The 13,066-nt window shown below is 42.3% G+C and overlaps 1 pseudogene; it reads left to right on the plus strand.

The window, feature by feature from the left end:
• Positions 1-296: 296 nt before the first annotated feature.
• LOC126994252 (uncharacterized) lies at positions 297-3,014 on the plus strand (annotated as a pseudogene).
• The last annotated feature ends 10,052 nt before the right edge of the window (positions 3,015-13,066 follow it).

Raw genomic sequence — 13,066 nt, forward strand, 5'->3', positions numbered from 1 at the left:
GCAAAAAATGTTGCAAAAAACATTTGCAATGTTTCAGAAAATTTGTTATAATTCACCACACGGATAAATTTTGGGGGCAATTTGCGATGCTTGAAGAATTTGGGGCAATTGGCGATAGCTATCACTTCCATAGCATTTATATGCAAGTATTAAAGACACCACAGCATTCTGAAAGTGGGGCAGATTACGACTGGTGTGGGGGCAATTGAGGATCGCTACCCGATCGTTTATTGCCCCCACCGATCATCAATATGCCCCATCCCCGATTTCTATTTACCCCCATTATGATCGTCAATTCCCCCATGTTACTTAACCTTTTTTCTAGGTTTCAGAAGTTGTGAAAATGGTGCGAGATTATGTTAAGAAGGCTAAGCCATATAATGATGCCACCCTTAAACTCGCCCTGGAAGAAATTGCAAGTGGTGTTGCAATTAAGGAAGCATCGAGGAAGCACAAGATTGGGTATGGAAAGCTATGGAGTGAACATAAGAAGCACCAGGAATCTGAGGACTACCAACCTACAACGCACACAGGCAAAAGAGTGAGTACAAATATAATTTAGTACAATAAAGCCATTGTCACAGATGCATAAGATTCACGTTCGAGTCAGAGACGAATGCGAAATTACCATTTTACACTGTTTAGTTTCAAAGTCTCTCATAAGTTTTGTTGTGTCTGTTTACCGTAGGAGTACATTTTCTGGGTTAGGCAGCAGTTTTTATAGTTTCTGCTCAATCAATTTTAAACTCAATAGCTTTAAAACTACATTGATTTCCATATTTTGTTTTCTTTGTTTGCAGGGAAGGAAGGTTGCACTGTCCGCTGAGATGGAGGCAGAAATATTGAGATGCGTGAAGATCATGGAGCAAATGGGAATGCCTCCTCCATTGCTGAATTCAATCTCTCATACATGACTACCTGGAATTCAACCAATGTGTCACGCCTTTCAAAGACAATCGGCCAGGAAGGGACTGGGTGAGCAGTTTCTTGAAGCGCCATGGGCTCACATTAAAGAAAGGAGGCATGATGCAGCTGGCGAGGAAGAGTGTCACGTCAGACCCATTCGTTGTCTACGGATTTTACGACAAGTTAGGGAAGCTCTTCGATGAAATGGGACTAGCAGACAAGCCTAGTTCCATCTTCAATATGGATGAGACCGGTTTTCCTACAGACCCATCAAAGGCCAAGACCATCGGCACAAAGGGGTGAAAACAGTAAGGATTACACATGGTGCCAACAGGGAAAACATCACTGTGTTAGCTACCTGCTGCGCCGATGGGACTGCACTACCACCTTTGATTGTATTCAAAGGCAAGAAGATGCAGACTACCTGGCGGGGTGATAATGCTTTGCCAGGAACTCAATATGCTGTGACTGATTCTGGGTGGATGACCACCTCTGTCTTTGAGGACTTCTTCAGTCTTTTGTAGAAGTAGTGAAAGGGAGAGGGCCAATTCTGGTGGTGCTATATGGTCACCTGAGCCACACATCCTTACGTACAGTAGATTTGGCAGTGAAAAACAACATCACCATCTTGAAGTTGCCACCTCATTGTACCGACCTCCTCCAGCCCTTGGGTGTGGCTTGTTTTGCTCCCAAGTTGCTGGAGTATACTCAAAGTACAGGAGGCCGTGAGAACCTTCGTAAGGATCTCTTTGTGAACATGTTGTGTTCAGTTTGGAACACTGGGTTGTCAAAGGAGAACATTGTGGCAGGTTTCCGAGCAACTGGTATCCATCCCCTAGATAGGGTGAAGTATAACACTTCAAGGCTCGATACAATAAAGCTCAAAACCTATGATGACTGGGTGTCTGCAGGAAAGCCCACTGATGACGATGACCAGCCAATCCTGCCCACTGCTCGTACCCAGTCCCTAGACATACCTCCTCCTCCTGCACCTGAAGATGATGAAACCCCAGCAGCATCTACACCTACTGCTTCAACACCTAAGCGAACAGCCACTGCTTCTACATCCACGGATTCTCAAACAGCCCCCTCACAGGAATTGAAGAAGTACACGGACCAACAGCTGGTGGATGAGCTACTGAGCAGGGATGAGGCTGCATTGAGTCTCTTCTTCAAATGTCTCGTCTCAAGCATCTCTCAGCATGGTAAGAAACTTCCCCCAGCTTCCATAGAGGCTGTCCTACACTCCAGAGGACGTCGTGCTACCCCCTCACAAAAAGGAGAGTCATTCCATGAGTTGCTCTGTAATAACTGATGAGAAGTGCCGCCAAAAGATTGCAGAAATGAACGAGTCTAAGGCAAGACCTCGGAAGAAGGGAGCTCCTACTCAAACTGAGAAGTCTACGAAGGAAGCACCAAAAAAAGGCAACAGGAAGAAGAAAGTTGAAAGGAGGAGGATGAGGACTCGGACTCAACAGTTGTCTCCAGTGTCGCAATGACTGAAGCTAACACCTCCAGTGATTTATCTCTGGAGGATCTGCTGAAGATGACCTTGAAGAGGTGCAAGACGACCTTGAGGAGGCTACAGAAGTGAGAATGGAGGAGGTGACACAACGAAGAAGAGACAGAAGCCAGAAGAGGAGACAGAAGACAGACGAGACGAGACAGAAGACAGAAGAGAAGAGACAGATTACAGAAGTGACAAGGACAGAGATTATAGGCATGATGAGGCCACAGCAGATGGAACAGAGGCGGTCACATCAAAGAATGGTAGGCCTACCATTGAAGACGCAGACACCTATAAATATGTCGCAGTGTACTTCTCGCACCCAAAGCCTCAGTACTTCTGGGGGAAAATTCTTAAGGTATTTTCAAGTGACGAAGAAACTGAAGTGACGCAGGTGGAGGTCGATTTTTTGCAGAAGAAAGCGATCTCCAGTGACCCTTCAGCATGGACCTGGGCTGAGAAGACGGTTAAAGAGGTCCTAATCATTGACACCAAATTCATCGTGTTTGGGCCTCTGGTCCCTGACGTAAAGAACATATTCCGCTTTCCAGATGTTCAGGCCATGGCCTCTCTTCGAGAATTTGAACAGAGGGATGATTAAGGAAGAAAACACTATAAGGAAGAAAAACACTTTTATTTCTCCTAGAAAAACACTTTTAATTCTCCTAGAATACATTATGTATCAGCTTTAAGGCCAGGCTAAGTAAGCTAGCCTTGTAATGTGGGCTATATCATCTTTGTTTTTTGTTTGAATATATTTAGTTGATAATTTCTGTCTTTATCTATCCTATAGTATGCCAAATTACCTTCAAATAAACGAATTACAGACCGATAGTTAATTGCCCCACGAAAATCGTCATTTACCCCACTGGGGCAAATGGCGATTACTCCTAAATTCGATCTCTATTTAAAACAACAAGATTTTCAAAATCTTTCAATACGAGGATAGAAGCATAATGTATCAACACACTGTGTGGTACCTAGTTTGTTTTCAATTATTATTGTTTTATTTTTGTGTGCAATAGAGCTGCCTCCTTTGTTGTAAAAAAAATATATTAAATAATAGAAATATAAAAAAATGGAAAAAGAACAGAATAAACATCGAAAAGAAAAGCAACAGAAATAAATGAACATCAAGAAAGAAATACAAAGAAACATCATCCACCTTTCGGTCCCAAACAACATCACCAAAATTATGGATGGGTCTCTTCTGGGAGGAAAGCGGCTCAGCCAGACCAAGGAACATCAAGACTAGGTTGAGAGGAAAAATAACAACAAAAAGCATCAATAAGAAGTAAAAGAAAAGAACAGGAAAACATCGAAAAAGAAAACTAAAGCAATAAAAAGAACGAAAAACACGACATCAAGAAAATGAAATAAAACAAATATCATCCACCTTTCGGCCCTAACAACATCTCCAAAATTATGGGTGGGTCTCTTCTGGGAGGAAAGCGGCTCACCCAGACCAACGAACAAAAGGATGATAGGAAAAAGAACATCAAAAAAGAAAACCAACACCGGGAAAACACAAAGGAAAAAAGAAAGAAAAAGAAAACAAATAGAAAAAAAGAAAAGAAAGAAAAGGAAAAAGAAACAACAAAATAACAACAAAAAAAAAATAATAATATAAATAAATAAATAAATAAATACAGAATATAGTAAAATTAACTAACTGACTCTAGCTTAACTAATTATCAAACTATCTATTTAAGTAACGTACCTAACTGACGGTAATACAGCTGTTTGACTACCCATTAACAAACAAACAAACAAACCACTTAACGATCTAACATGGATAGTGAGGTAAGGTGGGATTAGACTTACAGGAGCTGCCTTGTATAAACCAACCGGCCTCTTGCAGACTCCTGACGTTCTTATGTTCTTTTACGTTTAATAATATGGCCCTTAAACCCCATTCACACCTGTACTAATACCTGACTGGTTGGGTGACTCTTCTACCTCTGCCTCCCCTCCTGCTACTGTCTCCGCTATCAGCACACAATCTACGCTCCCCCATAAAACCCACACCTAACCTAACTTAACCTTCCTGTATATCCCCTTCACACCTGTGCTAATACCTGGCTGGATGGGTGACTCCTTCTACCTCTGCCTGCCTCCCCTAATGTTACTCCCTCCGCTATAAGCACAAATCTTCCCTCTCCCATAAAACCCACACCTAACCTATCCTAACCTTCCTGTAAACTCCCTTCACACCCGTACTAATACCTGGCTGGTTGGGTGACTTTTTCTACATCTGCCTGCCTCTTCCTGTTACTGTCTCCGCTATCAGCACACAATCTTCCCTCAACCATAAAACCCACACCTAACCTAACCTAACCTTCCTAGCCTAAGCTTACTGTATACCCTTCATACCTGTGCTAATACATGACTGGCTCACTTCCCTACATTCAACCACTAACACCTCACCCCCCCACACACACACGCATAAAACTATCAAACCCTCATTTAAAACAATATATCAAACACTCACAAGAAAAAACACTAGGACGCAACACTGTATAAGGCAAAGATGATGGTGGGAAGAGGGGTAAAGGGGGGTGGGAGGTCGCACGATAACCTACGCATTACCCCGGCGCGCTCCTCCGTCCCCTTGGCTCGTGACTCCGCGCAGGTAACAGCAGACCCCCTCAGCCGGCGACACAGGACCGATTGTGACACGCAGGTTACCTCAGTTTACCTTTCCCAGGCATACCCATTTCACTGACCCACGCGTGAGGAGGAGGAGGAGGAGGATAAAGAGCAAGGGAAAAAGACGACGAGGTAGAGGTCAAGAAAGGGAGCTAGCGAGAGGAGAAAAAGAGGAGGAGGAGGAGGAGGAGAAACCCAACGTGGCGGGTAAGGTAGTGTAGGCTGCGGGGTCAACTAAGCTCTGCACCATTATGCCCTATTTTCAGGAGTAAAAAAAGTCCTTGAAATGGATTTTCAAAGCGTTTCCATGACTGTTGAAGGTTTGTAGAAAAGATATATGAAGAGATAGTGATGTTTCATAAAGTAGATTATAAGATACTGGCACGGACATGAAACGAATCTTTACCCCGAAATGTTTAAGAATATGGCTCCTTATGGTCTTACGAGTATAGAGGTTTTGCAGTGACGTCACGAAATAGCGTCGTCTGCACCTTGTGCGTCGTCTGCAGACCCGCTGGTGGTCACCTACCCAGCAGAGTGAGCAGACGGACCACGTGTGCCCCCCTCCTAAGTCACTACCCGCGGGCAAATGGCAGGAACTTTAGCATCATTTGTGTTAAGTGTTAAGATCGCTTGGGAATGCTGCGAAGCTAAGATACATCGAACAAATCAGTGCTTTTGGAGGAGGAAAATGGTAGACTGGCTGTCTAGCTGGCTGGCTGACTGTCTGGCTGGTCGGATGACTGGCTGTCCCTCTGCCTGGCCGATCTCCTGTTGCTGACCAGTGATGCCCAGGTAGGCAGCACAGGCAGTCAAACAGGAGAGGGCAAGTGACGACAGGTGAGGGCAGGTGACGGCAAGTCACCTTACACTACGCACTCTTGGTCACTTCCCTGCGTACACTTATATACTCCACCCAGCACTGAGCTCTGTCCCTCTGTGCATTTTGCCTCCACTGAGTTTCCTTTCCTATTTTCTTCCCCTGCTTGAGCGCCGCCATGCGTGTTTACCTCCGCCAGCTTGTTTACCTCCGCCAGCTCATGTAAATCCCGTTCTAGAGTAATCCCCGCCACACAATAAGCTAGGGACCCGGGACAACACCTACATGAGTGATAGCTCATGTAATAATCTGATAAGTTTTGCCTGTAATATATCTTTGACAAAATGAGCACTACAGAGTCGAGGTGAAGCAGACGGCCGCCAGTTCTCCCTCCTCATAGCTGTTATCCACTTCCCCCACTGTCATGATTTTATTATTCAAGAAATAGGCTGTGGAAAAAAACGCGGGAATCCCCGCCATTTTGATTGAGAGAGCGGGAAGATGCATCACTAGAAGTCGGGAGCAGAGCGATATTTCAAATCATATTCGTTATTACTGCCATAGCTGAGCTATGTGTGGGATGCATGGCCCACTATTACTTACTGCATGTGTTAGGTTATTAATAAATAATAATCCATAGCCGTAGGGCGTTTAGCATAAGTGTTATGCAGAAAAAACGAGATGTCAGTGTGGCGAGACCTGACATCTTCTCCATGCCGGGGCGCTGAGCCTTGTGGGTCTTGCCGCTCCCGCAGCATTCTTCACCCAGACTCCAACTCAACTAGACGTCCCTCTACTTGTTACTTGTTACTTGTGTTTCTTATTTATCTGGTCCCACTTCCGCCGAAGCGCTCTGCAAGACCCACATATTTTAATTCATTAAATTTTCAATAATGATAACAGCTTATATGCCATGTTAATTGTCAATGTTTCCATGTCATAGCAGTCAGAGAACAGAAAAGTTTTTTGTTCTTTCTTAAATTTGGAGAGATCCTCTGTTCTTCTAATGTCAGGAGGAGCTTATTGTACAGACTTGGGGCAGCAGAACTGAAAGCGCGCAATCCAACATTTGAAGAGTACCGCAGTTCATGAAGTGTGATTCAGGAGTGGCTCGGCGAGTGTTAATGCCTTTACCTGGCTGTATTTCGTGTAATAATTCTCCCAAATACGGTGGACGGCCAGTAATCAAAGCTTAGTGTGTCTAAACACATAACTTAAATACTATCCTTGCTTTTATTGGCAACCAGTGGAGCTCTATCAGAACAGGAGTAATTCTCTCTCGTGGTGGAATTCCTTTGATTAATCTCGCTGCTCTATTTAAGACCATCTGTAATTTCCTTAATTGGAGCTTTGGCAGGTTATAGTAGATTGAGTTGCAATTATCCACTCTTGATATAATACTGTTAATCACCAATTTCTTGATAGAATCTTCATCCAGGTATTTCATGATAAAGCAATATTTGTAAGGTGATATCCGGCAATCCTTACGACATTATTTATCTGACATTTCAGTGTCAAATTGTAATCCAACAACACTCCCAAGTCACGAACACTTTCAACAACATGAATTTTATTACCACTTATAATCATGTTACCGTCACCAAAATAACGTAGAGTGCCCTTCTTCCCCACAAGCATGAATTCAGTCTTATCATCGTTTAATTTCAATTGCTTATAATCCATCCAGTCCTTGACTGAATTAATAACACTATTGATCTTAGCACTTGTATTTTCAATATCAGTGATGGAAAAATTAGAACTAGGTGTCATCAGCAAACACCTTGAATCCTACATCATGTTGTTGTAGTATCCTGAATAAACTAATTGTGTATATACAAAATAAAATAGGTCCCAGCACACTTCCTTGTGGAACTCCTCTTGTCAGAGCTTCATATGAAGAAAAACAATTTCAATTTGCACACAATAATTTCTGGTTTGTAAATAACTCTCAAGATACTTTAACGCATTGTCTACCACTCCAATGCTCCTTAAATCTTTACAAGCAATTCATGAACAACCGTATCAAATGCTGCACTAAGATCTAGAAGAACCAATATAGCACATTTACCCCATCCATCATTTCAAGTAAATCATTAACAACAGAACAAATAGTAGCCTCAGTAGAAAATATTGGCCTATATGCAGACTGACTATCAGGCAAGACATGGACCTTTTCAAGTGTTCCATCAACTCTCAATAATTGCATACTCTAATAACTTAGACAAAAGGCAAATTTGATACTGGTCTATAAGAGCTTACATTTTGATAATCAAGTTTTCCCTTTAAGACTGGTTTATAACAGCTCGCTTTTCAGAATCCGGAAATTTACATGAAGAAATACTAGTACTGACAATTCTTAGCACCATATCCATGAAACTAGGAAAATTATCTGCATCCATGATATCCAATACAGGCAATGGGTCACTGGCACAATATGTTTTCTTAGCTTTCTTGAAAAGTCGAACAAGATCATCCTTCCTAATGATTTTAAAACACTGCAATCTACAATCCACCTCAACATCAGCAACAGGCATAAAAGGTGTTTACACAAATTCCGATACAATATTCATAATCTTACTCTTGAAAAAATTACAAAAGTTATACGCTAAATCTTTATCACAGAAACCATCGGGAAGCTTTCTTCTCAAAGTAGTACCAGTAAGACTATTGAAAAGTTGATTTAATTTGTTCATATCTGATCCTGCCTCAAAATTTTAGTATGATAATAGTTTCTTTTACTCCTACTTATCAAGTCATTATATCGATTTCTCACATTTTTATAATCCTCCCAGGCCACAACAGATCCCTCATTTCTCCATTTACATTCCTTGCGTCGTTTCTCTCTTTTCAGAGTCAAAATTTCACCATTAAATCAGGGCGATCTATCCTTGACAGTAATGACCTCTAGGATCGGACACACATTGTTATATTGTGTCTTAATCACCTCATTATAAGTGTCAGTAAGACAATTCACACAATTTGATTTAAATAACAAATCATTGTGAACACACTCTCCAGTCATATCTTCATAAAAAGTCTGACTAATTTCACTGATAAATGTAGCAGCAGAGAAACCCATCTTATTCCTATAATAAATTTTCTTAGTTACCTTACATATTGACAATAGTAATTTAAATGTTATGAGCCTGTGAACTGGGAAATAGTAAATTCATGTTCAACATCCACCCTACCTATGAGATTGTTTACATCATCACTAATGACTAAGTCTAACACATGGCCAGTTGATGAAGTTATTATGCTCACCTTGTTTGACAACTGATAAGATTCAAGAAGCTCACAGAAAGAAACTGTGTAATGGTTTTATGATCATCCATCCATATATTGAAGTTACCAACAATAAAAACTTTAAAAGAAACCATATCAATTGAGTCAACAATGCACCAAATTCATCAAATAAGTGATTAACACTTGACCAAGGTGGCCTATAAATAACAAGGTATGCTACCCGCTGGTTTGATGCTTAAAACTAACCTCAATATATTCAAAACTTGATACTTTCACTCGTGTCAACACCCTCAGGTGAGAAAAAATATTCGACAAGAAAATGCCTACACCACCCTCGTCTACCCTCTCTGGGGCTATGACAGAAAGTGTGAGTAGCAGGTTTCATCTCAGTAACTCTACTTGTGTCATGCTCATTCAACCAAGTCTCAGAAATAGCTAAAATATCAAGTGATTGCTCATTTAACATTTCCCTAATTTGAATAGTCTTGTTACCCACAGATTGAATATTAACAAAAGCACAATTTAAATATTCAATAGTAGACCTAGACCATACTTTAAATATTCAATAGTACACCTAGACCACACTTTAAATATTCAATAGTAGACCTAGACCACACTTTAAATATTCAATAGCAGACCTAGACCACAATTCAAATATTCAATAGTAGACCTAGACCACAATTCAAATAGTCAATAGTAGACCTGGACCACAATAAATATTCAATAGTAGACCTAGACCACACTTTAAATATTCAACAGTAGACCTCACCATCCTTCCGTGCCACGTGTCCGTCGTGGTGGTTTACCTGCCTTTGTAGTATCCACAAGTCAGGGTGATTGTGTACTGCAAGGCGAGGAAGCATTTGGAAGGTCGAGAGGCGGCGTGTTGCAGAGAGGAACGAGAGAGGACTGAAGGAAGACTCCAAGACTCCAGACCACGAGGTAGACCAGGTGTGGTTTCGGCTTCGCCCATCTCCAGCTAAGTACATATTTTGCTAAGGATGTTTTAAGATAGTTAGCTAGGTAGATGTGTGCCTGGAATTAGCTTATTCCTTATTTTCCAGCGAGTTTCTTTGTTGCTGTAAATAAACTTGAGAGCAGGTTCATTTGGCCTTTGTTTGTCCTATGGGACAAATAATAAAGACGAGAAGGGGCTGTTAGTCTGAGAACTCAATTTTCAGATACTTTTTTTTTTTTTTTTTTTGCTGATAATTTTTTCGAGATCTCAAGAAGTCCAGACCTTTCAAGAACCCCACCCGCTCTACTGGATTCGCTGGAAATCTATAAAATGACACAGCATCTCTCCGTGTCGGTTAGAACATCCAACCGCACAGCATACGTATCCCATGACGAACACAGAGTACTTGTGCTGCAGGTTCTGCAGCCGCCACCAAGGTTTGCTTTGATAACTGACCACCAAGATGGCCGTGCAGGCCCGCGACCCCCGCACCCCCACTAATGACGTCAGCTGCAAAACCTCTAATGCATTCACTAAGTCTTCCCGATCGTTCTTAGGGGCTGAACAATGAAGCAGAGGCGAGGTGATTTAGTTCGGGTCAAGGTGAGGCTGCAGGTTCTTAAGAGGCTTACGTGATGGTGCAGAAAGTCATGGAAGGAAAGTCTTTCAGGTTTAAGATCTAAAGGTTATTCACATCATTCGGTAACTCAGCAAATACTCGTCTGTCTGTGTGTGTGTGTGTGTGTGTGTGTGTGTGTGTGTGTGTGTGTGTGTGTGTGTGTGTGTGTGTGTGTGTTGACGATGGTGAATATGTGTATATTTCTGTGGGGGAAGACTTGGTAAGTGTATGTGTGTGTGTGTGTGTGTGTGTGTGTGTGTGTGTGTGTGTGTGTGTGTGTGTGTGTGTGTGTGTGTGTGTCTAAGCCATCTATCTATATTTATCTATCTGCACATTACGTCGATATCTGAATCTTTTTATCTATCTTTCCATCAGCCTATTATTCTATGTATTTCTATCAATCTATGAGATGGAAGAGGCAGGAATTGGTTGTTTTTGTGGGTGTCATCACTAAAATTATTATATCAAGCTTATGACGATTAAAAAAATGTACAAATTGCAAATATTAACCTCGCCCTGATCCTCTTGTTTCAATCACATACAGAAGGAGATCTAAGCTATTAAGCAATAGAAACTCCACCAGTAAACGCAAGAAAGTGTAAATACTGACCTCTTCCTGATGCTCCAATTTCTTACATGTACAGAGAAATCTTAGGTCGGCACTGTCAGACCCTTCCACACCTCACATCAACAATTTCCAAAGGCCAAAAGAGGCAAATCAGGTTCTAATGAGTGTTTTGAGGGTTCTTGGTACAGAGGAAGGGCCAAACTACCACCAGGGCTTTAAAGCTACCCAAGGAAATGCCCAAAACTCCTAGGAAAACCGTGTCAAATATGTGTGCCTGCGCCGATATGTTTAAGAGTATGGGCCTAAGTTATTAAGCAAGACAGTTCGCGCGAGTGACGGTTCAGTAACTCCTGCTACTCTTCCTATTCCCTCCGCCTCTTCAGCCCACGTGCCGCACCGCTAAAGCCTCTGAGCCACGGTTTTTACACGCGTAAAACTCAGCGTGATCAAAGCGGACACCTACTGTTTGATATCTATTCTTTGTTCCTGTCATTACAAGCGAGTCAGTACAGCCGCCGGCATCACAGTGAGCACGGCGGGATATTATTCATCAAGGGGCTGAATTCCGCGAACTTTAATGGATTATACACACACACACACACACACACACACACACACACACACACATACACAGTAACACATCACGCCACACGTTTCATAACTAAGCGAATCCAGTCAAAGCAAACTTAATTAAAATTGTTTCTTTGTGAAGAGTGGAACAGACGCGCCCTCGCCCGGTGAAAAACGTGGGCGGGTGGTTACCCGCGACAATTATCTGCAGCAATAACAGTCTGGAGACAAATGATTCCCCTGGACGTGGGGCGGCGGAAGGCAGGGAAGGAAGGAGGAAGGAATAGCTACAGGAAAGGAACACATAGGGATAGGAAGCGGAGAGATAGGACAGTAGGCTGGGATTTGGTTGTACGAGGGGCGGCGTGAAGCAGGGAAGGGAAGGAATAGAGCCAGTTAGGGATAGAAAGGCTAGGGATAGTAAGCGGATACAAGTCAGTAGGATGGACAGGCTGGTGGACCTTAGTTGATGATTCGGCTGCACGAGGAGTGGGGGGGGGGGGGGGGGAGGCAGGAAAATAGGGAAGGCAAGAGCACCAGGACAAGCAAGGGCAGGAAAGTTAGGGGCAGGCAGCGGGGATAGGACAGTAGGCAGGGGGGACCGGCGAGCCTCAGCTGTTCACAATTGGCTTGCGGACTGGCTCTCTGAGCGGAAACAGAGTAGTTCTAAACGGTGTTACATCTAACTGGCTCGATGTCAAAAGCGGCGTACCTCAAGGATCAGTGCTTGGCCCCATGCTCTTCTTAATTTATGTTAATGATATCGATGATGGCCTCACTTGCAAAGTATCAAAATTTGCTGATGAAATGAAATGCAAATGAAATTTAGCGTTGACAAATGTAAAGTGTTGCACATCGGAAAAAATAACAATCGCGTTCGGTACGTAATGAATGGCCAACAACTTTCTGCAGTAAGTAAAGAAAAGGATCTTGGAATCACTATATCAAGCGATTTAAAGCCCGGTCAGCATTGTTCAGAGGTAGTTAAAACTGCAAACAAATTGGTTGGCTTCATCGGACGAGTCTTTAATAATAAATCGGAAAAAGTAATATTAAAACTGTATAATTCGTTGGTTCGACCCCGTCTAGAGTACTGTGTACAGTTTTGGTCTCCCTACTACAGAAAAGACATAGAAAAGTTGGAACGGGTCCAACGAAGAGTAACAAAGATGATTACTAGGTTGAGAAATTTGTCATATGAACAAAGGCTTAAAGAAGTAAAT

The sequence above is a fragment of the Eriocheir sinensis genome, unplaced genomic scaffold (assembly GCF_024679095.1).
Source record: "Eriocheir sinensis breed Jianghai 21 unplaced genomic scaffold, ASM2467909v1 Scaffold756, whole genome shotgun sequence".
Taxonomy (NCBI): domain Eukaryota; kingdom Metazoa; phylum Arthropoda; class Malacostraca; order Decapoda; family Varunidae; genus Eriocheir; species Eriocheir sinensis.